The sequence below is a fragment of the Hypanus sabinus genome, chromosome 8, assembly GCF_030144855.1.
Source record: "Hypanus sabinus isolate sHypSab1 chromosome 8, sHypSab1.hap1, whole genome shotgun sequence".
Lineage (NCBI taxonomy): Eukaryota > Metazoa > Chordata > Chondrichthyes > Myliobatiformes > Dasyatidae > Hypanus > Hypanus sabinus.
Genome location: NC_082713.1, coordinates 66803842 through 66831008, shown reverse-complemented (window position 1 = coordinate 66831008; position 27167 = coordinate 66803842). Strand labels below are relative to the sequence as shown.

General features: G+C 40.0%; 1 long non-coding RNA gene across 1 annotated transcript in view; it reads left to right on the top strand.

Moving 5' to 3' along the window:
- Positions 1-27167, top strand: part of LOC132398209 (uncharacterized) — a 56807-nt gene that overhangs the window by 16225 nt on the left and 13415 nt on the right. The window contains exons 3-8 of the long non-coding RNA XR_009513579.1: positions 5150-5263; positions 12394-12493; positions 16994-17105; positions 18998-19050; positions 19147-21314; positions 26437-26565. This is a non-coding gene — a long non-coding RNA (uncharacterized LOC132398209). The remainder of the gene's footprint in view (positions 1-5149; positions 5264-12393; positions 12494-16993; positions 17106-18997; positions 19051-19146; positions 21315-26436; positions 26566-27167) is intronic.

Here is a 27167-nt window from a genome sequence, read left to right as displayed (position 1 = left end):
TTTCTCTTAGTTTGAATTTTGTTGGAAAAATGCTGAAAACTGAGGTCAGGTCAAAATAGATGTAAGATAAAGAAATAAGCTACTTAGCAATTGGAAGTTTTGGACAACTTTTTTGTGGAATGAATGGAAGGCTTTCTGCAAATACATCAGTCTATCTTTGCTTAGTATAAAGATGAAAGAAAATGAGATTTCACCCTGATGAACAGTGCTCTAAATGCGAAGAAGTGTGAATAAATAGCTGTTGCTTCTGGAAGTGTTGTGTGAGGGCTTCAATGATGAGGAAGGAGAAGGGAAAAGAACAATATGGGTTTAGATCTGAAACATTGACTGTGTTCTTTTGCACAGATGCTGGCTGGCCTGCTGAGCTCCTCCAGCAAAATGTGTGTGTTGCTCAGATTTCCAGCATCTGCAGATTTTCTCTTTATGATTGGAATATTCTATCTTACATTTTTTCTCAAGAAGGCTTTCCTGAATGTTTGTAGGATTTTCAGCACCACTTAAGTTATGAATTCTTACAAGGGGCTTCACAGCAACCTTATTAACTAATATTTAACAGCAACTGAAGTAGAAAATTAGTGCAAAATCCAAAAGGCTAAAGACAGAGATTAAAAGAGTGAAATAAAATAGACGGACAGTGAGGTCTCGAGAAGAATTCTATGTGTTGATGTTGGATTTGAGATTGGTAAGAAATTTAACCAATTAAAGGTAGTGGAGGATATGAAGGAGGCAGCAGGATCAAAGCTGTCCTTGACCCTGATGGTATGTGCTTTCAGGTTTTTAGTGAGATAGGAAGATGAGAAAGAAGTCTAGCTTAGTTGGTTCTTTGATTATGTTAGCTGCTTTACTGAGACAGCAGGAAGTGAAAGCAGACCCCATGGAGGGGAAATTGATTTTCATGATGTTCTGAGTTGTGTTTACATCTCTCTCTCGTTCCTTCTGGCCACAAGGAGAGCAGTTGCCACTGAAACTGCTTTGAATCTATTCCACTACCACATCTGGAGGTTTATTTGAGGCACCTACTACTCTCTATATATTTTTAAAGTAAGCTTGTCCTATGTATATCCCTGTGGACCTAATCTGGAGCCAATGTATTGATGCAGTTATAAAGAAGGGAAGACAGTAGCTATATTTCATTAGGAGTTTGAGGAGATTTGGATTGTCAACAAAAACACTTGAAATCTTCTGAAAATTTACTGTGGAGAGCATTCTAACTGCATCAGAATGGGGTGGGTGGGGGAGGATTTACCGTACAAGATCAAAATAAGTTACAGAAACTTGTAAAAATTAGTCAGATCCATCATGGGTACCGGCCTCCGCAGTATCCAAGACATCTTCAAGGGGCAGTGCCTTAGGAAGGCAATGTCCATCATTAAGGATCCCCACCAAACTGGACATGCCCTCTTCACACTGTTACCATCTGGAAGGAGGTACAGGAGCATGAAGGCACACGTTCAGTGATTCTGAAACAGCTTCTTCTATTACGCAGTGCAGATATGGTCCAAGTGCGGAGTGAGAGACACTGAAGCAGGTCAATAGTTCACAGACTTTAATGTGAACAGTGTTAAAGAGAAAAGAAAACAATAAACACTTGGCCAAATAGGGCATTAACTAAAACTCTCAAACGGAAAATAGCCTACACTGCGGCTGCGGAAATTTACACTACACGCTGCATCCACAAAGCAAACAGCATTATGAAGGACCCCATGCACCCCTCATACAAACTCTTCTCCCTCCTGCTGTTTGGGAAAAGGCACCGAAGCATTTGGGCTCTCAGGACCAGACTATGTAACAGTTTCTTCCCCCAAACTATCAGACTCCTCAATACCCGAAGCCTGGACTGACGCCTTACTGTTCTATTGTCTTGTTTATTATTTATTGTAATGCCTGCATTGTTTTGTGCACTTTATGCAGTCCTGGGTAGGTCTGTAGTCTAGTGTAGTTTTTTTCTGTGTTGTTTTTTACGTAGTTCAGTCTAGTTTTTGTACTGAGTCATGCAACACCATGGTCCTGAAATATGTTGTCTCATTTTTACCATGTACTGTACCAGCAGTTATGGTCGAAATGACAATAAAGGTGACTTGGCTTGTCAACTAAGAATAAAATGAATACTGCTAGTCTTCAGAGTCAGTTGACTTGACAGTCCAATTTCTCAACAAGGTGGAAAGCAAGCAAGCAGCGAAACGTTGCCATGTCCGAGTCTCGACAAGAACTACGACAGAATGAATGAAATAAGATGCTATCACAATGAAATAATAATTAGCTGACACATGCACGTTCACTAGCGCAATTGCCAAATTTGTTGCGCTGCTGAATCTGTGGTTGTGACATCTTCCCCTTTGTCATCCAGTTTCTAAATGAACACCATGTCACTACTTTTTATTTGTTTTTTGCACTACTTATTTTAACTTAACTATTTTATACATGCATATTTAATGTAACTCAGTTATTTCTCTATATTTATTGTCTCTGTACTTCATTGTACTGCTGCCATGAAATGAGCAAGCTTCACAACATAATAACCGGTAATATTAAATCTGATTCTGATATCCCCTTTAAACTTCCCCTCTCACTTTAAAACTATGCCCTGCGATATTCAGGTATCACTATCTTATCCCACCCTTTAAGTAAATCCAGCCCAATACAAATTTAGTTAAGCCATAGTTGGTCATAGAAACAGTCCCCAGATTAGAGCAGGATCTGTTCCTGAGAAATGTTCATAAATTGGAAATGACCAAAAGCAGCATGTCGGAGAGGATTGCAGAATCAGCTGTGACCAAAATGAGTGAGCAAGTGCAGAAAGGGTCGCCGCTGGCCACCTTCACCAACTTGGAGAGTGAGAGACTGCTGAGCTAATTCGAAGCATTGCTTGCTTTGATATAGACCCTGATTGTTGACGCAGGTAGGGTTGTGGTGGGAAAGAAAAGACATGTGGAAATACCCTGTTCTCACTTGGCAGAAGATGCCCACAAGATTGCAGTAGATGGCAAATCCATCCCACTGGTCTGCCAGTCACTTGGTCACATGTATGAGTTGTCTATAAGTTTGGTGTTTGTAACCTGGAGAGTACTTGTAGCGAAATGCAGCACTGAAATAGGCCTCCAGTTCACCAGGCCCACCTCAACCATCAAACAACCATTGTTTTTCACACAGTAAGGTTTCTCTAATTATTCTAATTTCATTCATTTGAACTCTCTCCCAGATCTTACACTCAGCTACACACAAGGAGCAATTCTGAAGAGGCTAATTAACTTGTGAACTAACACATTTTTGGGATGTGAGAGGAAACACATGCAGTCGCAGAGGAGAATATGGAATCTCCACATAGGGAGCACAGGAGGTCAGAATTGAACTTTGCTCATTGGAGCTGTAAGCTGACAGTTTTAATTGTTGTATCACTGTACTTTTCCACTATTCTCTGAAATGACCCAAGTAATTATGCAATTGTTCAGTTGAATGAAGAATACTCAATAAGTGATAAGGACAATTTAATCTCTTGGCCAGCAAAAATGAATGATTGAAACTGTGCAGATATGTATTTGGAACAGAAGTTAATTTCATTGAAGACTGCCACAGAAGCATAGCCAGTGTCAAAGTTCAGAGTTCAATTTGTATGTTCTTCCTGTGTGTATGTGAGCTTCCTCCAGGTGCTCCAGTTTCCTCCCACAGTCCAAAGATGTACCAGTTAGTTGATTAATTGCTCATTGTAAATTGTCCTGTGATTGGGCTAGGGTTAAATCAGTGGGTTGCTAGGCCGTGTGGCACAGTGTTGACTTGTTCCATAATGTATATCTAAAAAAATAACATAAATTAACTTCTTAATTCTACTTAACATTACTCAATTTCAAAAAAATAATAATGATGGGGAGGCCTCTTTATCTTGAATTGTCAGGCTTGTTGTGTAGTTCCATTTACACGAAGATCAGATTGTCTTTGATCACAGATCATATTGATTAACTTCCTTGATCCAATTAGTAGCATTATTACTTTGATCAAGATCAATAGCTTATTCTCTTGTAGATGTTATTTTATGTTCAACACAATTATGCAAATTTTCTTATTTGTAACAAGATTATACAGATTGACTGAACTGTTGTCTTCAAACACTCATGTAAATTATTGAGGATGCTTGAAGATAAAACTGATATTGCAGATAGACTGACTCCAACAGTAGCTGTTTGGTTTAATTTGCCCTGATAATAGTGATAAAGCATCTGTCAGAGCACTTAGACATCCACAAACACCAGACCAAGAAGCACTTTTGAAATGTGATCACCATTTCAATGTGAAGTTATAGCTATCAATCAGCACAGAGCAAGAAATTGCAAGGAAATTGAGATACAAAGAAGATCACCATTGTTGGCAGAATTTCTGATGGTGGCAAAAGAGCATACAGGAACGAGATATACCAGTTGGTTGAGTGGTGTCGCACCAACTCCACATCATCCTGCAAGAGCAAAGAGTGGATAGTGGACTTCAGGAAGGTTAAGATGAAGGAACACAAACCAATCCTCATAGAGGGATCAAGTGGAGAAAGTGAGCATTTTCAAGTTCCTGGATGTCAATTTCTCTGAGGATCTAACTTGGATGTAACATATTGATGCAACTATAAAGAAGTCAAGACAATGACTATATTTCAATAGGAGTTTGAGGAGGTTTTGCTTGTTAATAAAAACACTTGAAAACTTCTACAAATGTATCACAGAGAGCATTCTGATTTGGCTGTATCACCGTCTGGTAAGAGGGGTGGGGTGCTACTGCACAAGATTGAAATAAGTTGCAGTAACTTGTAATATTGGTCAGTTCCATCCTGGGTACTAGCCTCCGCAATATCCAATACATCTTCAAGAAGAGGTGTCTTAAGAAGGTGGTGTCCATCATTAAGGATCCCCACCACCTAGGACCTGCCCTCTTCACACTGTCACAGAAGCCTGAAGGAACACACTCAGTGATTCAGGAACAGTTTCTTCCCCTATGTCATTCGATTTCTAATTGGGCATTGAACCCATGAAAACTCCCTCACTATTTTTAATTCTGTTATTTTGTACAACTTATTTCAATTTAACCATTTAATAGACAGAAATATACTTAATGCAACTCTTTTTTTCTCCATATTTATTTACATGTATTTCATTGTACTGCTGCTGTAAAGTTAACAAACTTCACATCGTGTGTCAGCGATGTTATGACTGATTCGGATTCTGATGTTTGTCGGTTGCCCAGGTCACTTGAGGAAGATCAACCCTTGTCTTCTTCAAATCATGAGGTAATTACTGTTGTTCCAGTTCTGATTGTCAGTTTCCTCGAGGATCCAGATTTAGTACTGAAAATTCAATGCATGTGTGTACAGTACTGTGCAAACATTGACAATGCAGCCATTTCTTTTCCATACTCATAAATCCAGCTTAGGAAAGCCAAGTTAAGGGCATTCCCCAACACTTGCTGTTTGGATTTGATGAACCATTACCTCCAGGTTGGCATTATTTATTTATTTAGAAATATAGCATAGTAACGGGCCCTTCCAGCTCAATGAACCTGTGTTGCCCAATTACACCCATATGACAAATTAACCCATTAAACATATGCCTTTCAAATTTGGGAGGGAACTGAAGCTCCTGGAGGAAACTCATGTGGGCATGAATATACAAACTCCTTACAGACAGCCCTGGGAATTGCACGTAGATGGCTGGCGCTTCAAGAGCATTACAGCAAACACTAGGCTACCAGGCCTCCCCTAATGTTCATCTCCCCCACCACCTCCAAATAAATCACCACCCTTCCTCTAATTATTCATTTCAGCGTAACAGAAAGCCTGCAAGAGATTTCATTAACAATCTGTTAAATTAGATTTTTCTAATTTTTTTTGAACATTTTATAGTTTTTACTGCTTTTAAAGAACTTGAGGGTGTTTAGCAGCTGCATTGGTATTAAATATTGGAATCCTTTCATGTGGGAGATGAAAAAAAAACAATGCTTCCCACTTCAAAAGCTATGATGTATCCAATTAAGCCAGAGTTATGTGTTAGTTGCCAGTCACTTCTCCTGCTTGGTGCTCACTCCCCTCTTCTCCCCCTGCGATCTTATGTTGTGGGAGCCCTTGTGATGGTGGTGCATGGAGTTTAACATCATCATCTGAGAGCTTTACATGCCATAGCTAGTGAAAATGATGCACCTAAGCCAGCTGAAACAAGTTCTTCATTAACTTATTTTAAATACTTGCTTGCTATGCCTGGGAAATTAGTCCAGAGATGATTGGTCAAGAAATTCTTTGGCATACTTCGATAACCCTTTTATGATGAGTCAATTGTGTGGACCTGCTGATGCAAGATTCAATAACATCTGAAGTGCTTGCACACTTCCCTTCTCTGTGTTCTGAAAGTGAGGTTGTGATGGTGTAGGTGAATTATAGTGTTTCATGACAGCGGTCATTGATGTGGGATGTGATCTGGGGTTCCCTGCAAATGGAACCCATGAATCTGGTGATTGGGCTTTGGTTTCAGGATAAGCTTCCAGAGAATAGTTGTCTGAAGAGTGAAGAACAGTGATTATTCCTCAGTTCTACTGGATCTAATTTCTTGCAAATTCTACTTGTAATTGCTTCACCAGCCCAAGTTTGACTTGCACCTGGAAAAGCCCAGAAAAATTTCTGGAGTGGCAGTGTCTGACCTAGAAATGTCTGCAGTTGTTACTCACTCTGGAATTGAACAGTTTTCATGAGCACTACTATAACATTTAGGAATTTATTTCTTCCTGCTGATGAATGTGAGCGATGCATTGATAGGTTTCTGAGTATTTCGATGTTCTTGAGTACAGCCTTCAGAGCAACCATTGTGAAATGCTCACTTTTAAAAGATTCGGGAACTTCTTCAATCAGTCAATTAACTCTCAAGGGGTTATCGTCTTTAAAATTTCAGGAAAATTATTATTTGTTGCTGTCAATATTTCTAGTGGGATGTCTACCATCCAGGAGGACCTTGTCACACGACCTGCTGCTCTCAACCAAAGAGCAAGGAGAATAATTTGGCTTATATCAATCATGCTTCTAGCCACAGTCTTAGAGACTGTCCATTGGCAAAGTAGGTATGGCCCTGCAGTGCAGTTGTTGGTTTTACTCAGAATGTGATAAATAACAGTGAGACTTCTTGGAGATGTGTGCGACAATGCTGCTTGGAACACCTCAGCCCATATCATTCTCTCAAATCCTGAATCTCTTTGTATTCAGGAATGTAAATCAAATACCCATCAATCTCACAATCAATAATTAACAAACATAGAAAAATTTCATTCTTTTAAATTTCATTTAACTGCTTCACACTTCAACAGTGTTGGTGTTGCACAAAATTTGACATTATCACCTGAAAGCTTTACGTGTTAGTGAAAATGAAGCACCTGAGCCAGCCTAACAACATTGTCAAGCTAGTAATGAGCTGTCATGACAAATCAGGAACTGTAATATCTGAAAAATTGGATACCCAAATTTATTCTCTAACATTTAACCATCCCTAATTTCTAACTAAACAAAAGTAGAAGCAGTGGAACAGATTTTGAAATGTCTACTGCTGACACTACAAACCATTCCCATCTCTTGCATCTCTGTCAGCTTTGAGATACCTCACTTCACTGTTGTTAAGAGTTCAGCATTCTCTGTGATGGCAGAGCTTCAGTATTCTGTAATGTTTCTGTCCTTGTCCCAAGGACAACCAAATCAGTCTGCATCAGGAGCATTAATTTTTCAGGACAAATGCAAAGAAACTCCTGACAAACTTAATGCATTTTAACACTATTGCTGTTATGGTTCCTATTATGATATTTCAAAGAGCACAAAGATGGCATTCTATGGACATCAGAAGATGTTTGGCATTTATGTAAACATAAAAGACATAATTTTTGAAAGCTTCCAACCACTCCTGGTTACTGATATGAACATCAAATGAAAGCTTACATCACTGAACAGATTAGAAATGACAATAGCACGCACTGATTCAAAAAAAGAAAATGTTGCAGTTCTAGGTGAAATAACTTTAATATGAATCTGATCTTTGAACAGCTCGAATTAGAAGTGTGTGGAATGTGGGTTGTGTTGGATTAGAGTCTAAATTGTTATTTTTCTTGTAGTTTTTCTTTCCTATTCTTATCACTACCAACCACATTTGCAGCTCGTATTTCAAAGAGTGGTGATACTCAAGGAGTGAAGCATATGTTATAAATTAGCTAAAGGTCACAGGGTCCAATTTGGAGTCATTGTGAATTGATTAGACAGGGATAAATTTGCATATGTTAAGAAGCATCCTGTAAGCGGAACAGAACATATCTTAATGGGGCCACAGTGAGCTTGCTTATGATGTTTTCCAGCAAGGACCAAGACATTGATGCTTATCCTTTCAGAGACTTGCTGGAGGAAATTTATGCCCTTCCTTTCCAGGGCGTGGAGAAGCAGTCTGATAATCTATGGGCAGTGGAGGTGGACAAATGAGGTGGTGGAGAAAGAGGAAACTGACTTGCCTTTCCAGTATTTTTTCCATAAAATTACTGGATAAATAGATTATTCAGTATTGTGATGCTTTTGAAATTTATACTATGGCCACTTTCTTAGGTCCACTGTACACCTGCTTGTTAATGCAAGTATCTAATCAGCCAATCATTTGACTGTAACTCAATGCATAAAAGCATGCAGACATGGTCCAGAAGTTCAGATGTTGTTCATACCAAGCATTAGGGTGGTGAAGAAATGTGATCTGAGTGATTTTGACCATGAAATAATTGTTGGTGCCAGATGGGGAGGGTTGAGTTCCTCAGAAACTGCTTACCGCCTGAAATTTTCATGCTCACCATTTAGTAGAGTTTATAGGGAATGGTGCAAAAAACAGAAAACATTCAGCAAGCAGAAGTTCTGTGGGCAAAAATGCCTAGTTAATGAGAAACATCAGAGGAGGATGACCAGGCTGGTGCTAGTGACAAGAACATGACAGTAACTCAGATAACTAAGTATTACAACAGTGGTGTGTAGAAGAGCATCTCTGAACACATCAAATCTTGAAGTGGTTGGGCTATAGCAGCAGAAGACCATGAGCATGCACTTAGCCCACTGCTCTACTCTCTCTTTTCCCATGACTGTGTGGCTAGGCATAGCTAAAATACCATCTATAAATTTGCTGATGATACAACCATTGCTGGTAGAATCTCAGATGGAGATGAGAGGGCGTACAGGAGTGAGGTGTGCCAACTAATGGAGTGTCGCAGCAGCAACCTGGCACTCAGCATCAGAAAGATAAAAGAGCTGATTGTGGACTTCAGGAGGGATAAGATGAAGGAACACATACCAGTCCCCATAGAGGGATCAGAAGTGGAGAAAGTGAGCAATTTTTAAGTTCTTGGGTGTTAAGATTTCTGAGGACCTAACCTGGTCATAACATATTGCTGCAGCTATAGAGAAGGCAAGACAGTGACTATACCTCATAAGGAGTTTGAAAAGGTTTGGTACATCAACAATAACACTCAAAAATGACTATAGATGTACAGTGGAGAGCATTCTGGCAGGCTGGATTACTGGCTGGTATGGGGGTGGGGATGCTACTGCACAGGACTGATTGAAGCTGCAGAGGGTCATAAATTTCATCGGCTCCATCTTGGGTGTGAGCCTACAAGGTACCCAGGACACCTTCAAGGAGCAGTGTCTCAGAAAGGCAGCTTCCATTATTAAGGACTCCCAGCACCCAGGGCATGCCCTTTTTTCATTGGGTAGGAGGTACAGAATCCTGAAGGCACACACTCAGTGATTCAGGAACAGCTTCTTCCTGTATGACATCCAATTCCTAAATGGACATTGAACCCGTGAACACTACCTTACTTTTTCAATATATATCTATATATATATAGATATATATTTCTGTTTTAGCACGATTTTTAATCTCCAATATACATATACTGCAATTTATTTATTTATTTATCTTCTATTGTATGTGTTGCATTGAACTGCTGCTGCTAAGTTAACAAATTTCACGACACACGCCAGTGATAATAAACCTGATTCTGATTCTGACAAGAATTCCTGTTCCGAAAGTACCTCCTGAACTAATAACGTGGCACTGTCTGTAGATTCAATTTCCAAAAGTACAGTGTTTCACAATTACTTAAAATTTATTTTAGGAATGAATTATATTGGCAATGTTAGGAATGGCATGACCCTTGAATTATTTGTATTAACATTATGCTTCATAAATATAAGCATATTTTATATTTCATATAAATGAATTCTTATAAATGAATTACTTTTGGTAACCCTTCTATTATAATCTACAGGATTAATCTCAAAGCTTCTGTTGAATGGGCCAATTTTCCACGTTGCATCTCTAAATAAATAAATAGATCACTGTAGCCCAGCTGGATGTTTCCGTTTCTGGATTCTTGCATGTCTTCCCAGGAAACCACATAGAAAGCCTCCATTATTCTAATGTAACATATTTATTCTTAACTTGTATATTAAAATATTTATCATCTTAAACTAAAATCAAACATGCTGGTATTGGACAAGGGAGGGTTGAGATATTTTGTTAACACATTTATATGATGTTACAGTCCATTGATGGAGGGGAAATGTTTGTGGCTGGAACACCTCTGCTGTTGTTTGAAAAAATATGTGCAGTAGTTGCTACAGTCACTGATGTGGAAATTGCCTGGAAGCCAGTGCTTTTGACAGATTTCATTATTCAAGTGAAACCATATCGGTTAGCAGTGAGAAATGATATACTAATTTTCTCTCTTGCACTAAACAATGCTACTGTCACAACTGTTCACTTATACACTTCTTTTAGAAGGCAGGCAGATGCCTTTTACTATGATCTCTCAGTACATGCAGATCTCACTTCAATATCTGCTATTTATTTGTGTAGTATTAAATACTTCATGATTGTAGCTTACTGTAGTTACATATTGTTACTCCCCACTACCACTAATTTATCATTTCTCGTCAGAGTCACTTAATGTACAGATACTCCTGTTCAATGTTGTAGTGTTTGCCGAATTTGGCAATTAGCTTGCAGACATTTCATTACCATTTGAGGTGATATGCTCAGTTGTTAATGTTACTCTCTGGGACTCTTGCATTTATATAGCAACCCCCCCCCCCCCACTTCTCCTTCATCAGTCCTGATTGGCTACCCCTTCAGCTGACCTTTGAATTCTATTGGCTCTTAGAGGTTTGTAGACAGTGTCTATTTTGATATGTTTATTTACGGAGTTATTGGAAGAGAACCACAATTCTAAAATTTCTCATGCCTACTTTATGTTTACTTGAACTTCCATGCTGTCCTAGTTAAAGTGGTTAAGTTGGATTTTATTAACTTTGCCACTGTCCTAGTTAAAGTGGTTAAATTGGATTTTATTAACTTTGCCACTGTCCTAGTTAAAGTGGTTAAGTTGGATTTTATTAACTTTGCCACTGTCCTAGTTAAAGTGGTTAAATTGGATTTTATTAACTTTGCCACTGAATTCCAAGTCTTCTTTGGGATTGCTCTCTCCATAATTACCTTGTCCATTTGTCCTTGCCTATTAATTTCCCTCTTGGTACATATCCCTGCAAGCAACAAAAACGCCAACCTGCCCATTCAGCTCTTCCCTCACCTCCATTCAAGTCCCCAAGCAGTCTGTCCAGTTAAAGCAACACTTCACCTGTGAGTCTGCTGGGGTCATCCTTTGGATCTGGTTCTCCTGATGTGGTCTCCACCGCTTCATTTGTCAAAAGCAGGATTTCCTGGTGGTCAACCATTTTAATTCCTATCCCCATTTCTGTTCCAAGATGTCAGTCCTTAGCCTCCTCTTTTGCTACAATAAGGCCACCCTCGGGGTGGAGGAGCAACACCTCATATTCCATCTAGATAACCTTCAATGTGATGACATGAACACCAATTTCTCCTTCAGGTATTTTTTCCCTTTTCCCTTCCCCCTTCCTTCTTCTTCTATTCCCCACTCTGGCCTCTTCCCTCTTCTCCTCATTTATCTGTCACACCCCTGCTGGTGCTACTCCTTCTTCCCTTTCTCCTGCGGTCCACCCTCCTCTCCTCTCAGATTCCTCCTTCTCCAGCCCTTCTTCCATCCTCCCAGCTTCATCTATCACCTTCCACCTTCCCCTCCCCCCACCTTCTTTATTCTGATGTGTTCTCCCTTCATTTTCAATCCTAATGAAGTGTCTTGGCCCAAAATATTGACTGCTCATTCATTTCCATAGATGCTGTCTGACCTGCTGATTTCCTCCAGCATTTTGTGTATGGTTTCTCTGAAGTTTTGTGTTTGTGGGAGGGAAAAAAAATTCAGTATCTTTATTGCTGTATGATGTGAGAATCAAACAGCATTTGCTAACTCCATGCTTTCACTGTGTTTTATTGTTTTTATTGATCTAAGGCACAAAGTCAAAAAGTGCATGAACACCACCTTCATTAAGGACATAAGAAATAAAAGTGGGTGAAGACAATTCAACACTTCATTCTTCCTCAAAGATTTAGTAAGTTCATGGAAGATATTTTACTGTGCCAATGTGCTCTACCCATGTCTTACATTTGATTCTCTTAATATAAAAAAAATCATTGATCGTTAACCGAAATATGTTGAGCAACTGAGCTTCCACATGTTTGGATAAAAAATTCTAAAAATTTACTATCACCTGGGTGAAGAAATTTCTTCTGAACTCTTTCCTTTAATCTGAATTGTTATCTCTGGCTCTGGACACCCCAGCTATCCCAATATCATCACTACCAATCACAATAAGCATTTTGTATGTTTCGATGAAATCACCTCTCATTCTACTAAATTGGATAAAATACATTCTTAAGTAATTTAACCCATTTCATTCCCAATCCAGGAATCAATATGGAGAACACCACTGACATCAGTATATACTTCTTTGGCAAGGGGCCGTGACTTGTACGCACTATTTTATGTGTGGTCTCACAAGGACCATTAAGCTGAAAATAAGTTTATTTTTATTTTACATCTTTGGAACGTGGGAGGAAACCAGCACACCTGGAGAAAACCTATGTGGTCACTGGGAGAACCTACAGACTCCTCACAGGCAGTCACGAGGATTGAAACTGATCGGTGATTGCTGGTACTCTAATAACTTTGTTAACTGCTATATTACTGAGGCCCCCATTGTATGTAGGTAGTTCTTCCTTAAACTGGACACCCCAGCCATGGCAACTATCATCACTACCAACCTTCTTGGTTGGCCCGAGCCCCTCAATTGGGCTAAAATTAATCAATGTTCACAGAACAGAACAAGCTAGAACTCTGTTTCTTAAAAGCATCTCACTCCAATGAACACTTAATGAGATATCCCCATCTATATTGGCAATTACTCCTGCTCTCTGTTATCTTGTAAGCTGATCATAACTTTACGTATTATTCACTCTAACTGTAGAAGATTTTGAATGTAACTCATCCTGGTGTAACTTGGAGGAACGTGTTCCCATGTTTATGGTGAAAATCAGTCTTGTCCATAAACCTGCTGCAAGTTTGCCTTTGGCATTTTGTATTTTGTAAGTTCCTCTTTCTCTCTTTCATTGTCAATGTGGATAAACTGAAAAATTTCTTCACTTATTCTCATCTATGGTCTTGTCCTCTCACTTAATCTTCTTAAATCACCTGAAGCTTTAGTGCATTCTCTTCACAGTCCCACTACAACCCAACTTCATATCCTCAGGAAATGTGGTATTTGCATATCATCCCTGAGGCTGTTTGAGTTTCTTTTGGTTTCTGCATTACAGTGTTGCATGACATAAGGAGTGAAGTTGACTGGTGACATTGCTCTGCTAGAAACAATATACACCAATAGGCTGAGTGGCCCAATCTATACTGTAATAAACAAATTGACTCTATCTCTCTGGCTCCTTAGTGTTTCTGGAAGGTGTTATGTGTTGTTTTTTGGGAAGACATTCTGGGAAGACATTTCTTTTTGCTTGCCTCAGTGAATAAGGGCTCCACAAGAATTTTTCTTGATGTCTTTGTTTTTACTTTTCTATAGAAGCTTTTATAGGACACATTTTTCACTTTCCTTATCAACGTCAGCTTTTTCCTTTGACAAATTATGAAATATCTTCAATCCTGAAGACATAGTGCTTTTGATGACAAATTTGAGTCCTTTGCTGTTGTATAACCTTTACCGATTTAGCCTTGGTTGGATCACTTTCATTGGGCTTCACAGTTTGCTTTGTTAAACATTCATTGAAAGGGTAGAAAAAAGATGATCAGTGAAAAAAGGTAAACATTTAAGGGAAAAAAATTCTCCCTGGAGTGTAGAGATTAAATATTATTTAATCACACTACATTCCTCAGTTTAATTATGTAAATAGATAGAAGGAATCAAGTTCTGCTATGGAGATGCCAGAAAAAAGGGTGATAATCTTCAAATTAAAGTTCAATTGTTTATCCTTGATAGCAAGAAATCTTTATCACACAAAACAGAGTAGAAATCTACTGGGTCTAAGCCCCTTATCAGTATACCCATGACTACGTCTCCACTCACAGCTCCAATCCGCTAATTAAATTTGCAGATGATACTACATTGATTGGCCTTATCTCGAATAATAACAAGGCAGTCTACAGAGAAGAAGTCATCACCCTGACACAATGGTGTCAAGAAAACAACTTCCTCCTCAATGTCACAAAAACAAAGGAGCTGGTGGACTACAGGAGGAATGGAGACAGGCTCATCCCTATTGACATCAAAGAATAAGCATTTGAGAGGGTGAACAGCTTCAAGTTACTTAGTTTACACATCACTGAGGACCTTACTTGGTTTGTACATACTGGTTATGTGGTGATAAAAGGACAACAGTGCCTCCTTCACCTCAGATGGTTGAAGAAGTTCCACGTGAATCCTCAAATCCCAAGGGCTTTCAACAGGGGCACAATTGAGAACATCCTGACTGGCTGTATCACTGCCTGGTATAGGAATTATACTTCCCTCAATCACAGGGCTCTGCAGTGAGTGGTGTGGACAGCCCAGCACATCTGTGGATTTGAACTTACAAATATTCAGGACATTTACAGCGACAGGTGTGTAAAAGGGCCTGAAGGGTCATTGAGAACCGAGTCACCCCAACCACAAACTGTCCCAGCTGCTACCATCCAGGAAACAGTACCACAGCATAAAAGCCAGGACCAACAGGTTCCGTGACAGCTTCTCCCACCAGGTCATAAAACCACTTAATTCACGCTGCTACGGTTGTATTTCTAAGTTATTTTGATTGTTCTAATTAATATTTTACTTCTTATTACAAATGACTATAATTTGCACATTGTACATTCAGATGGAGATGTAATCTAAAGAATTTTACTCATGTATGTGAAGGATGTAAGAAATAAAGTCAATTCAATTCAATACAGGTCTCTCTCTAGAAAGCTAAAAGAAAATATATTGTTCATCTCTATAGTCATGACTTTTTGTTTTGAAGGAAGACAAAGAGGAAACAAGGAAAAATGTTGGACAGGTTAATATATTGCAAATGTCTTAGGAGGGAAAGAGCCCAATATAACGTACTGTATGTGAATTAGACAAAGGAAAAATGACTGAAAGCTGACACAGAACAGAAGAGAGGAAAAGCGATTACCCGAATTGCAGACATTAATCTTACTTTTATAATTCAGGATGGAAGTGATGGCTTCTAGACAAATATTTACTAGCAAACAGCAGCCATCTGGAACTCTTCAAGTCGTGTATATAAGATTCAGACGGGGTGGGGGGGAATTTGTTTTTCAGAGTCACACAGCATGCAAGCAGGACAAATTCAAGTCCCCTTTCCATTTATTCCACCCAGAATTTACCATTCATATACACCTTGGGGCTATTTTTCAGATGCCAACATGCAGTTGCCAATTGTCACCATCTGCACTCCTCAAGTAACCATGAGCTTGACAAATGACTACTGTACTCTTATCATTTTTTTTTTCTTTTTCAAAGCAGAGTAAAAAGAAATGGGAAAAAATTATCCTTTTGAAAAGTTAGAGATCAAGCAATTTAACCACTGAAAGTTAAGTTTAGGTTTTTGATTTATAAGTGTCTTAATGGCTACATTAGCCCAAGTTGGCAGTACTACACAATTGTTTTTCAGCTATCTTGGCAACAATGCAAGTACTTGCTGGAGATGGAGAGTAGGATCATATGCCAGGAAACAGACAGTTACATCATTCAGAAGTACAATTCCCAAGTGTTATTTGTATAATTTTCAAATATTCACTGAGCGATAGATAAGTAATGGTATGAGTAATGGCTGTCTGGTTGATTTCCAAAGATTGTGGATACAATTATTCATTTGATAAATAGCCTTCTCTAGATAGAAGAGGCATCCAACAAAAATGAACCAATTTTATCCCTCCTTCAATTTACTTCAAGCTATTCCACTCCTTCATCTTTGAGATATGGTCAAGGATGAGATTTCATGATTGAAGAGCAACTCAGAGTCCAGTGCAGTATATCTAATAGGGCTTGATTCAGCACAAGAAAATACACGGGGCAGATCAGTTGGAAGAACTTCAAACAAATCAAACAGTTTGATCAATGATAATGCCTGACACATCCCATTGCTTGCCCAGTCAGCACTGGCGCACCACTGGATATGCTCTTTCTGCTCTCCTATTTTTGGTATACACCAATGATTGCATCTCCAGTGATCCATTTATTAAACTGATAAAGTTTGCGGACGACACCGTAATTAGACTAATCACCAGCAACATCAAATCCAAGTACCATCTGGAAGCAATGGCTGGTGTCCTGGTGCAATCACAACAACTTGAATTTGAATGCCCTCAAAACTGCAGAGATGCATATTGACTTCAGGAGAAATGTGTCTCAAGTCCACCCACTCATCATCAACAGTTCTAGAGTTGGCACTGTTTCAATATTGAGTATCATTATTTTACAGAACTTCATGTGTAAGAACCGTATCTCCTTTACTAATAGAGGATATATTTCTTGTGGCAATTTATAAAATTCCATTTTCCCCAGACATACTGTTACAAATCTACACTACCATCAGGAGCGTCCTCACATCAGCCATTACTGTCTGGTTTGGTGCAGCATCTTCTCACATTATATGAAAACTACAACAAATTGTAAGGTCAGTAGAAAAGGTCATTACCATTACTGCAGGATTTGTATGTGTCTAAGACAAAGATGTGGGCAGGAAAAATCATTATGGACACTACCTAACCAGCAAACTGCCTTATACAAAAATTCCCTTCTGGAAAACAATACAGGGCTATTTAAACAAAAATCACACCATCTTAAAAGTTTCTTCCCCCAGGTAATTAATCTGATCAACCATTCTAGTTATACGCACCCCAGTCCCTCTATTTATTACCTCAATCACTGCACTGAACTATAAACACTTTAAACCACTTTTTACAATGCTGTTTATATTGTAAATGTATACTGATATTTATATATTTATGCATATTTTATTCTACATCAATACTTTAACCTCTAAATGTATGTTTGTATAATTCTTAATTCTTTATAATTGTTGAATGTTGTTTTTTGTGGTATGTTGAGCCAACACATCACAGCAAATTCCTAATATACATAAATGCACGTACATTGAGAATAAAGTTGAACTTCGATTCTTGACTATGCCGCTCAGTTTCAGTGGTGCTGAATACTTCGACTGAAAGATGACTCATGTTTTTAACATGTATCTGGCACATCTTCCTTCCTGAAATATGGCTTTTTGTTTGCTATAGTTGACAGATCCCTTGATCACAACTAATCTGCTTTCTGTACCTCTTTATTTACCCCTTTCCTCCCAGCCAGAACACTGAGAATGTTCCCTTGGTTTCACTTTGTACCATGGCGACTGAGTACTCTTCACCATTCTACCAGCTTCAACAAAATTGCGCTGTCTCTTTCTCACCTTCTATGACTCCCTAGTCCACTTTTCTGTTGCCATCTTATGGCACTTTCCATGCAATTACAGGACAGGTTACACCTGTCTTTTTACTCCTTCAGTTCCCACCATCCACGTACTTCCAAATGAAGCAGGGATTCATACACATTACTTCCACTCTAATTTACTGCATTCTGTCATCAGTGTAATCTTCGGTATGTGGTGAAAATAGAGGGTGACAGCTTTGTCGAGCATCTGTGTTCATTCTACAGGAGTGACCTTGAGCTAACTCTATCAGAGAAATCCCCTTTTTTCCTATACACCCCTTGCCACACCCTGTATTTACTATGCATCCAATTTGTCTTCCCTCTCTTTCAGTTCTGCAAAGGCTTTTGACCTGAATCATTACTTCTATTTTCTTTTTCACAAAAGGTTTCTGTTGTCTGCCACTTTAATTATCTTACCCCCTCCCTCTAACCAATCTGTCGGTTGCTCCCTGCATTGTAATAATGATGTCCAATGTGGGGTGGACATCATTATAACAACACAGGGAACAGCTCATCTTCTGTTGGGCCACTTGGTAGCCCTCTAAATTTCTCACTTGCCACAACATGATCTGCTGGACACAGCTTAGAACCCTGCATTTCACTACTGGGTAATCCCTCCCCCTGCTCCCCTCCATTAACCCATCAATCAGATGTCCTCTGCAACTCATCCCAATGCATCACTTCAGGGGTATTTCTTTTGTATTATCTATTCTTTCCCTAATTTTTCTGTGACTTCAACCTCATGTGTTATTTCTCCCTCTCCCCCCCCCTCTCTCTCTCTCTCTCTCTCTCTCTCTCTCTCTCTCTCTCTCACAAGTCTGTCAAAGGTTTTTCAGCCCACTTGCTCATTTTGATTATCTTTCTACATGTACTGCCTGATGTTTTTAGTGATTCAAATATTTTCTGTTCTTATTCTGAATTAGTTTGAAGGCTGGTTCTTCCTCATATTGTTGATTCCTATATGAACTACACTCCTTTCTGCTATGACTCTGCACTCTTCTAAAAGACCATACCAAAATACCTCTATACTGTACCCTGTTCATTATGTGAGAAGTAATTTAAGTATGTAATATTTTGCAGTTGAGACCAAACTTGACATCATCCATGGCTCAGTTACATGTAATACATACAAGGTAATGAAGTGCCTGCAACTCTGAACGAATGCTAACATTTTGCTCAATAAGGATCACGAAAAGCAATCATGGTAATTTAATCTATTTCTGATTCAGGAATGCAAAAAGACATCATGATTATGCCTGAGATCATTCAGATAAGTGCAAAAAGCCAGGTTATTTTCTTAATGCAGATCATCCATTTATTTTTAATACTATGCATTGTATTTTGTATATCTCTAATTGCATATACCAGAATCTTTTGGATTAAGTTTGATCATGCAACTGGGAAAGAAGGTCCAGCCATCTCCACACATTGTCCAGAGGTTTTGCCTTTCTCAAGAAATCACAAGGTTTTGGGTGAGGTGTATATATTGTGATAATTACTGTCTTAAAGGCTGTATAGACTAAGGTAGGGGTGGTGGGGCATTGTCCTTTCCTGTCTGTTACTCTATATTCACTTTACAGGATGAAGGAAGGGTAGGCCACAACTCACAAATATTTAAAGTAGGAGAAGGCATGAAAGCATGAACCAAAGGGAAAGAGTAAAGGAAACAAATGAAAGGCAAACAAAAGAGTGTCAAATGAATTAAACTTCTCAGCAATTCACCAAAACACTTTTCAGAACAGATACTAATTTTAAAGTGTAATGTTGATCTGTGCTTGTTGTGTGGTTGTCATTTTGACACACAAGTGCCAAAAAGAGTCCATTCTATGATGTTGTTACAACAATCCATTTGACAAGTTTCTGATCGTTTCTGTAGGTTAACTATATTTGCTTTAATTTGGTGTTCTTGCTTTTGAGCAGCTGTAATAAATGAAGGAAGCGTCCTCAATTTCCTGGAGCACATCTTTATTCTCCTTCAGATGACATGATCCAGAATGCTGAAGTAAAACAATGGAATCATTACTACTGCAAGGGATATGTGCATTTACCAACACAATCTTATGCCACTGGCCACTGACCACTTGACATTGACAGAGTAGTAACTCTTGCATTTAATGTTTGCTTTGGAATTGTGTCTGAGAGCCATCAATTATGCCCAAGACTTGGATAATCCTACCATGAGGAAGAATTACAGTTTGCCTCTCATTCTGGTACTGGTTTTACATGGAGAAATGATGACAGAGCCTGGTCTGGCCTGTAATGTATCAGACATCTGCTTGATGAATCTGTGTACTTTAGAATGATAGATATTGTCTACATCCCTTGGAAGCAGGCAAGACTTGAATGTTCAGTACTGCAAGTCAGTCGCAGCCATTAAAACTGAACGGCTTCTATAGCATCTGTCATGACCTCATAATGTCCCAATGTACTTTATAGCAAATAACATTCTTTTGAAGTGTATCACGGGTGTAATGTAGAAAGCATAACAGGCTGGTTTCACACAAGATCCCACAAAGAGCAATAAAGTAAATGAGCAAATCATCTTAGTTGTTTGAGGGGTAAGTGACGGGCATCACACCAGGGAGTTTCTCCTGCTCTTCTTCAAGTGATGCCCTTAGATCTTTTAGTACACACGGGGGTGCAAACAGAGTCTCAGTTCAAAATCTGATGCAAAGGATAGCTCCTTTAACATTGGACTACTTACTTGCACTGTAAAGAAATATTAGTCTCGATTATGTCCTCAGGTCTCTGGAGTGGGCATTAAAAGCACAGTTATTTCTGTCTTGGATGCAGGAGAACTGTTTTCTGAAGCAGTAGATGAACTTACTCAATCCACCACCTCCCTGGTAAGACTGGCTGTTTTCAGATATTTCAAGGCAATGTCAACATCTGGATGGACAAAAACCAGTGCTGTTGCAAACAGAACAGGCCCTCTTCGAAAAAAAAAGTCAATTAGAGTGAAACACTGAATAGAATGGACAGTTTAAGCATTTGGTTTTCAGTAATGAAAACCCCAACAAATAAAATTAGTCTTTATTGCCTATTTTATATCAGCAGCATGTACTGTGAATGGGAAGATTAGAAATTCACCAGGGAGATAATTTAAATCAATTTCCATATTATAATGTGCTTTCTCACATTTCACGCATTGGAGCTTTAGATTGTCTGAAAAGCTAATGGAAAGATTGAAGATAGCACATCACAGTAGGAGCCAATACGGACCCTCCCCTCCCCTTAACTTCATGATTTTAACAATGAGCCTTTCTGCCAAATGGCATGGATATTATTTTGTTCTCCTTGTTGTTTAGGTTCTGAATCATAGCTGTCAGCTTTATATTCACAGATTGGTGCTGAGCAGCAATCAAATACTCCACACAGAGAAAATGAATACTTCTTGGTAAGTAAAGTTGTTCCTCCCTCCAAGGTCTTTTCAGAAGGTAGCCACTGAATTAGCTAGGGAGATTAACCCAATATACTATCTCTCTCTGGTGTGCATTGCAGTCAGTGAGAGTTTCCGTAGGAAGAAATAAAATAAGTACCTTAATCTATTTGCTTCACTTGTGGCCAAGGAGTAAGTATACAGAATGTGGAAAATTCTAGAGCTTGTAAGTCAACATTGTTCATCAGTGTCTGTGAAGATTTTACTTATAGGATTTGATGGGCACAAGAGTTTAGACTTGCTGCACTTTGACAGAGCAATCTAGTTCATCCATCTACACCACAATAACAAAGTGATTAACAGGGCCCTATTACAGCTCGGGGTGTCAGGGTTCAAAGTTCAATTCCAGTACGTCCTCCCCATCAACACATGGGTTTCCTCGAGGTGCTCTGGTTTCCTCTCACATTCCAAAGGCGTATCAGTTAGTAGGTTAATTGGTCACTGTAAATTGTCCTGTGACTAGGCTTGGGTTAGTTATGTGGGCTGCTGGGCAGAGCGGTTCATTGGGCCAGAGGAGCTTTAGCTCTAAATAAATAACAAACAAACAGATAAATGCGGTTTGCTACTCTTTCCTCATTAACCTGTAATTTTATAGCTTTCAGATATTTATCAGCACCCTAACACCCTGCTGACCGTTGCAGGGGATGGTGGCTGGGCCAGCTTGAAGAAGTCTCTGGCAAACTATGAGCACCAGGTCACCTGCGGAATTAGAGGAATCAACCCAGTTGATCTCTGTTACACCCTCATTGAGTATGCTTACTGTGCCATCCTGCGCCTGTGCCTTGTTAAGCCCAATCACTAAGCTGTACTTCTACCAGCATATATTGTAAGCAGAGACTGAGGAACTATGGTCAAGGGGGGGGGGGGGCATTGAGTCAGTGGACTGGAGCATATTCAGGGATCTGAATAAATAAGCTACAGCCATGACCTGTGTGGAATGGTGTGTACTTTTGGTGTTGTGGATAGTGTAGAAGGTTGTCAAGGGTTACAATGGGCCATTGACAGGATGCAGAGCTGGGATGAGTGGTAGGAGATAGAATTCAAAGGTTTAGAGGTTCTTTTCTTATCAAAGTATGTATCCATATACATCCCTGAGATTTGTCTTCTCCAGATAGCCACGAAACAAAGAAAGAACTTGAAAGTGATTCAGAGAGAAACATCAAACCTATCTCCCTGACAAAAATGGCATCCCGCACATCAACCCCCAAACCCCTTTTCCCTGCACAGAATGAAACAAGAATTTTGAACCCAAGCCCCCTCCCCTTGCACAACAAAATGGAAAGAAAAATACAGAATATGAAAACCATAAGTCTGAGAAAGTCCTGATTCCCTAAATGCAATAGTCCAATCCAAAATGTAGAATTACGGCAACATCTTCCTTCATCAATGAAGGGTGAGACACCATATGATTGCAGAAGCCTACTTACCTGCCACAGCTAGCCACATGGTGATAGGCTGCTCACAAATTCCTTCCTGATAGTGGTCAAAAGGAAGGCAGCTGGTGCTGTACTCTCATTTGCTTTCAGCATTCACTTGATGTTTCAATCTTCCTCGACACATTAATTGGCGATTAGTGGATGCCATTGTTGGAGAAAAGAGAGAGAGAGCTACCGCTTCTACCTCTTCCAATGATTCTCAGTGAAGCACAGAGAGATCTGTATTTACTGACAATTACCTTTATTGTTCAAACTAACAAGTACGTGAATTTATACACTAAATACCTTGTGCGCACACCTGCTAAGTATCCCTGACTCTCCTGGATAGTCAAAGAATAGCAAAGGTATTACCCGGGCGGAAGAATTTACGCTGGCCTGGCGTTCCTTGTTCCTCGTGGTCCCGATTCACTCTTCACGTGCTTCATGCAGGGTTCTTCTCGCTTGTATCTTCAATGGTTATTCTTTGAAGTTACTGCCACCAGCACCCACAAAGCATCCATTTTTATATCCATTTCTTATCAATTCAAATGTCGCATTCCCGTGTCATTGGCCACAGGTCATGTGTCTGGCCTTTAACACCTGGTCATTGGTTCTGGTCCAAAGCAGCATCCATCTATTGTCCTCTTCCCATCAAGGGACAGTTGCTGACTCATGGCTCTTTGTTCTCAGTCAGCAATGAGCTCAAATCGCCTGAAGCGTTCACAATCCTGCGTGTTATAGCCAACCAAAGAACACCTCATAAATAACTCCTTTTTTGGAAGTGACCTCCTGTCCAGCAGATCACCTGAAGAGTCTTTGTGCCTTCTTTAAAACACTCATCAAGTCCAGCATGTCAAGCTCACAAAATGGAGAATAGAGTGTCTTCACAAAATGGCAGTCTCCATCCCCCAAGCACACGGCAAGAACAAAGACTGCTTCCACTGTCCTTGATTCATTTGAATTCACTGATTTGAAGATTGTCATTCTTTCTGGCCAACACCTTAATCAGTAAAATTAAGTTGGACATCAGTTCATGTCCCTCTTGAAGTTTCTTCGCCTCGAGGCTGTCCAAGTACATGCTTGCTTCCCCGGAATCTTCTTGAATACAGTGAACTTCTGAATCCCTCAAAAGATCTCCAAACTGTAAATGACAGGTTCTAACAGCTCCAGAAACACAGTTAAGCAGAAAAATCAATGTAAAACAAGTAAAATAGACATTTTCATGGGCTATCTAGAAGATGTTGACTGAGGGAGCATTGTATGCTGATGCCACCTTGATGGGAAAAGTGTGAAGTGTTTCACTTTAGAAGGTTGAATTTGAAGGACCAATACAGGGTTAACAGCAGGATTCTTAGCAGTGTGGAGGAAGAGAGGGATATTGGGATCCATCTTCATAAATCTCTCAAAATTGCCACACAAGTTGATAGGGTTGTTAAGAAAGCGTATGTCCTTCATAGGCCAGGGATTGAATTCAAGAACTGCAAGGTAATGTTGCAGCTCTATAAAACCCTGGTCAGGCCACACTTGGAGTATTGGGTTCAGTTCTGGTCACCTCATTCTCAGAAGGATATGGAAGCTTTAGAGAGGGTGCAGAAGAAATTTACCAGGATGCTGCCTGAATTGGAGAGCTTGTATTTTAAAGGAGCAGAAGAAGTTACTTGATAAAGGAGTAAAGGAATACAATATGATAGGAGGTATAGATTGAGTAGACAGCTAGAGAATTTTTTTCCTGGTGTGGAAATGACAAATATGGGGAGGCATAATTTTAAGGTGATAGAAGAAAAGTACGGCAGCGAGGGGGGTGCGGAATGTCAGAGGTAAATTTTTTGCACAGTGATTGATGGGTGTGTGGAACACTTTGCCAGGGCTGGTGGTGGAGCTAGATACAGTTGGGACATTTAAAAGACTCTTTGATATGCGTATGAATGATAGGAAAATGGAGAGCTATGTGGGAGGGAAGGGTTAGGTTGATCTTGGAGTTGGTTAAAAGATTGGCACAACATAGTGGATCAATGGGCCTGTACTATACTATAATGTTCTATGTTTCAGTCCAGGCACGTTGAATCTAGGGACACATTTGGATGCATGACAGGTTGGCAGGGTTTGCATGCCATAACTTTCTATGAGGTGAAATCTAACAGCAAACGTGGCAGTGAAGCTTCAGTCTGTGATGAGCTCAACACATTTCATGCATGCTTTGAAAGAGAGAGTAGAACAATGCCTGTGCAAATCTGCACAGCATCCAACGACCCTGTGACCTCTGCCTACCACCACCATTGATGCTGCCCTTGCCTGCATTTCCTCCATTCCCTGCACATTACCCTCAATCCATCTTCCTGCCACTGTAACAGAGTTATGGTACCCCTTGACTTTAACTGCTGCCGAATGAGCCTCTGTATCTGACACATTCACTGAAACCTCCGTTATCTACAATGGGATCCTACCACTAAGTACATCATTCCCTCACCCCAATTCTCTGTTTTCCACTTCCTTGTCCACTCTTCCTAACCACTGATCTCCCTCTTGGCACTTACCCCTACAAGCGAGATGAGTGCTACACCTGCTCCATACCTCCTCCCCCACCTCCATTCAGCATCCCAGACAGTCCTTCCAGGTGAGGCAACACTTCACCTGCGAGTCTTTTGGGGTAATCTATTGTATCTGGTGCTCCCAGTGCAGCCTCCTCTACATCTGTGAGACCCAACATAGATTGGAGGACGGCTTCATTGAGCACCTTCAGTGCATCCACCACAAAAGGCAGGATCTCTCAGTGGTCACCTATTTCAATTTTACTTCCCATTTCCATTCTGGTTAATTGCCTCCTCTACTGTCATGATGAGGATTCACTCAGGTTGAAGTAAATGGAACTCATATACCATCTGGGTTCCCTCTAATGATGGCATGAACATTGATTTCTCTAATGTCTGGCAATTTCTTGCCCCTTCCATCTTTTTCCAATCTACTTTCTGGTTCTCCTCTCATCAATTCTCTTCTCCTCACCTGCTTATCACTGCCTCCTCCTTCCCTTTCTTCCATGGTCCACTGTCCTCTCCAGTTAGATTCCCCTTTCAGCCCTTTATCTCTTCTACCTACTCATCCCAGCTTCTTACTTCACTCCTCCCCACCCCCCATCCTCCGTTCACTTCACCTGGTTTCACCTGCCAGTTTGTACTGCTTCCGAACCTCTCCCCACCCTCTTACTTTGGCTTTTGCCCCCTTCCTTTCCAGTTCGCATGAAGGATCTCACCCCAAAATGTCGACTGTTCTCTCCCTTCTTTAGATGTTGCCTGACTTGCATTTTGTGCATGCTGCTCAAAATTTCCAGCATCTGCAGAAGCTCTTGTGTTCATTAAACAATACATTCCTTTTTCCCAGCCAAACATAGATTGCAAATTTAATTCAGCCATCCTTTGTATTAACTATTTAGTTAAATAACTAAATTGATTGTTGGGTATGATGAATTTGCTAATCATCTAAAAATCATATTCCTTGAAAGGATTTGTTATATGCCCTCTTTGCAAATGAAAGGGCTACAGTAAGTATTATCTTTGGAGTGTTATAGGATGAGGTTTAGCCAATGCAATTTAATGAGCAATTGATTTTGTTCTGCAATATAGAACCGATTTTGATGGCGCACTGCTCTCTTGTGGTTCTCATCCCTACAGCACATACAGAAAACTGGCCGAACTCAGCAGGTCAGTCAGCATCTATGGCAACGAGTCAAGAGTCAATGTTTCCAGCTAAGACTCTTCATCGGGACTGGAAAGGAAGGGGGAAGATGCCAGAATAACGAGGTAGGGGAGAGGAAGACTAGCTAGAAGGTGATAGGTGAAGACAGGTGGTTGGGAAAGATAAAGAGCTGGAGAAGAAGGGATCTGATAGGAGAGGAGAGTAGATCATGGGATAAAAGGAAGAAGGAAGGGCACCATGGGGAGGTGATAGGCAGGTGAGGAGTAGAGGGAAGAGGACAGAGTGGAGAATAGAAGAAGAGTGCAGGGAGAGGGGGATAAAAGAAGAAAAGGAATTACCAGAAGGAGAAATTGAAGATCATGCTATCAGGTTGGAGGTTCCTTGATGAATATGAGGCATTGCTCCTCCATCTGGAGAGAGGCCTCATCATTGCGGAAGAGGAGGTCATGGATCAACCTGTCGGAATGGGAATTGGGATCAGAATTAATATAGCTGGCCACTGGGAAATTACGCTTTTGGCAGATAGCGTGGAGGTGCTTAACAAAACGGTCTCTCAATTTACGTCAGTTTGCACCAATGTAGAAGAGGCCACATTGTTGAGTACTGAATTGTCACATCGAGGGCTATGTGCCAGGAGGGAGAATAGTGGGGAAGGAGGAAATTACAAGAGAATCATGGAGGGAGCAATCCCTGTGGAAAGCGGAGA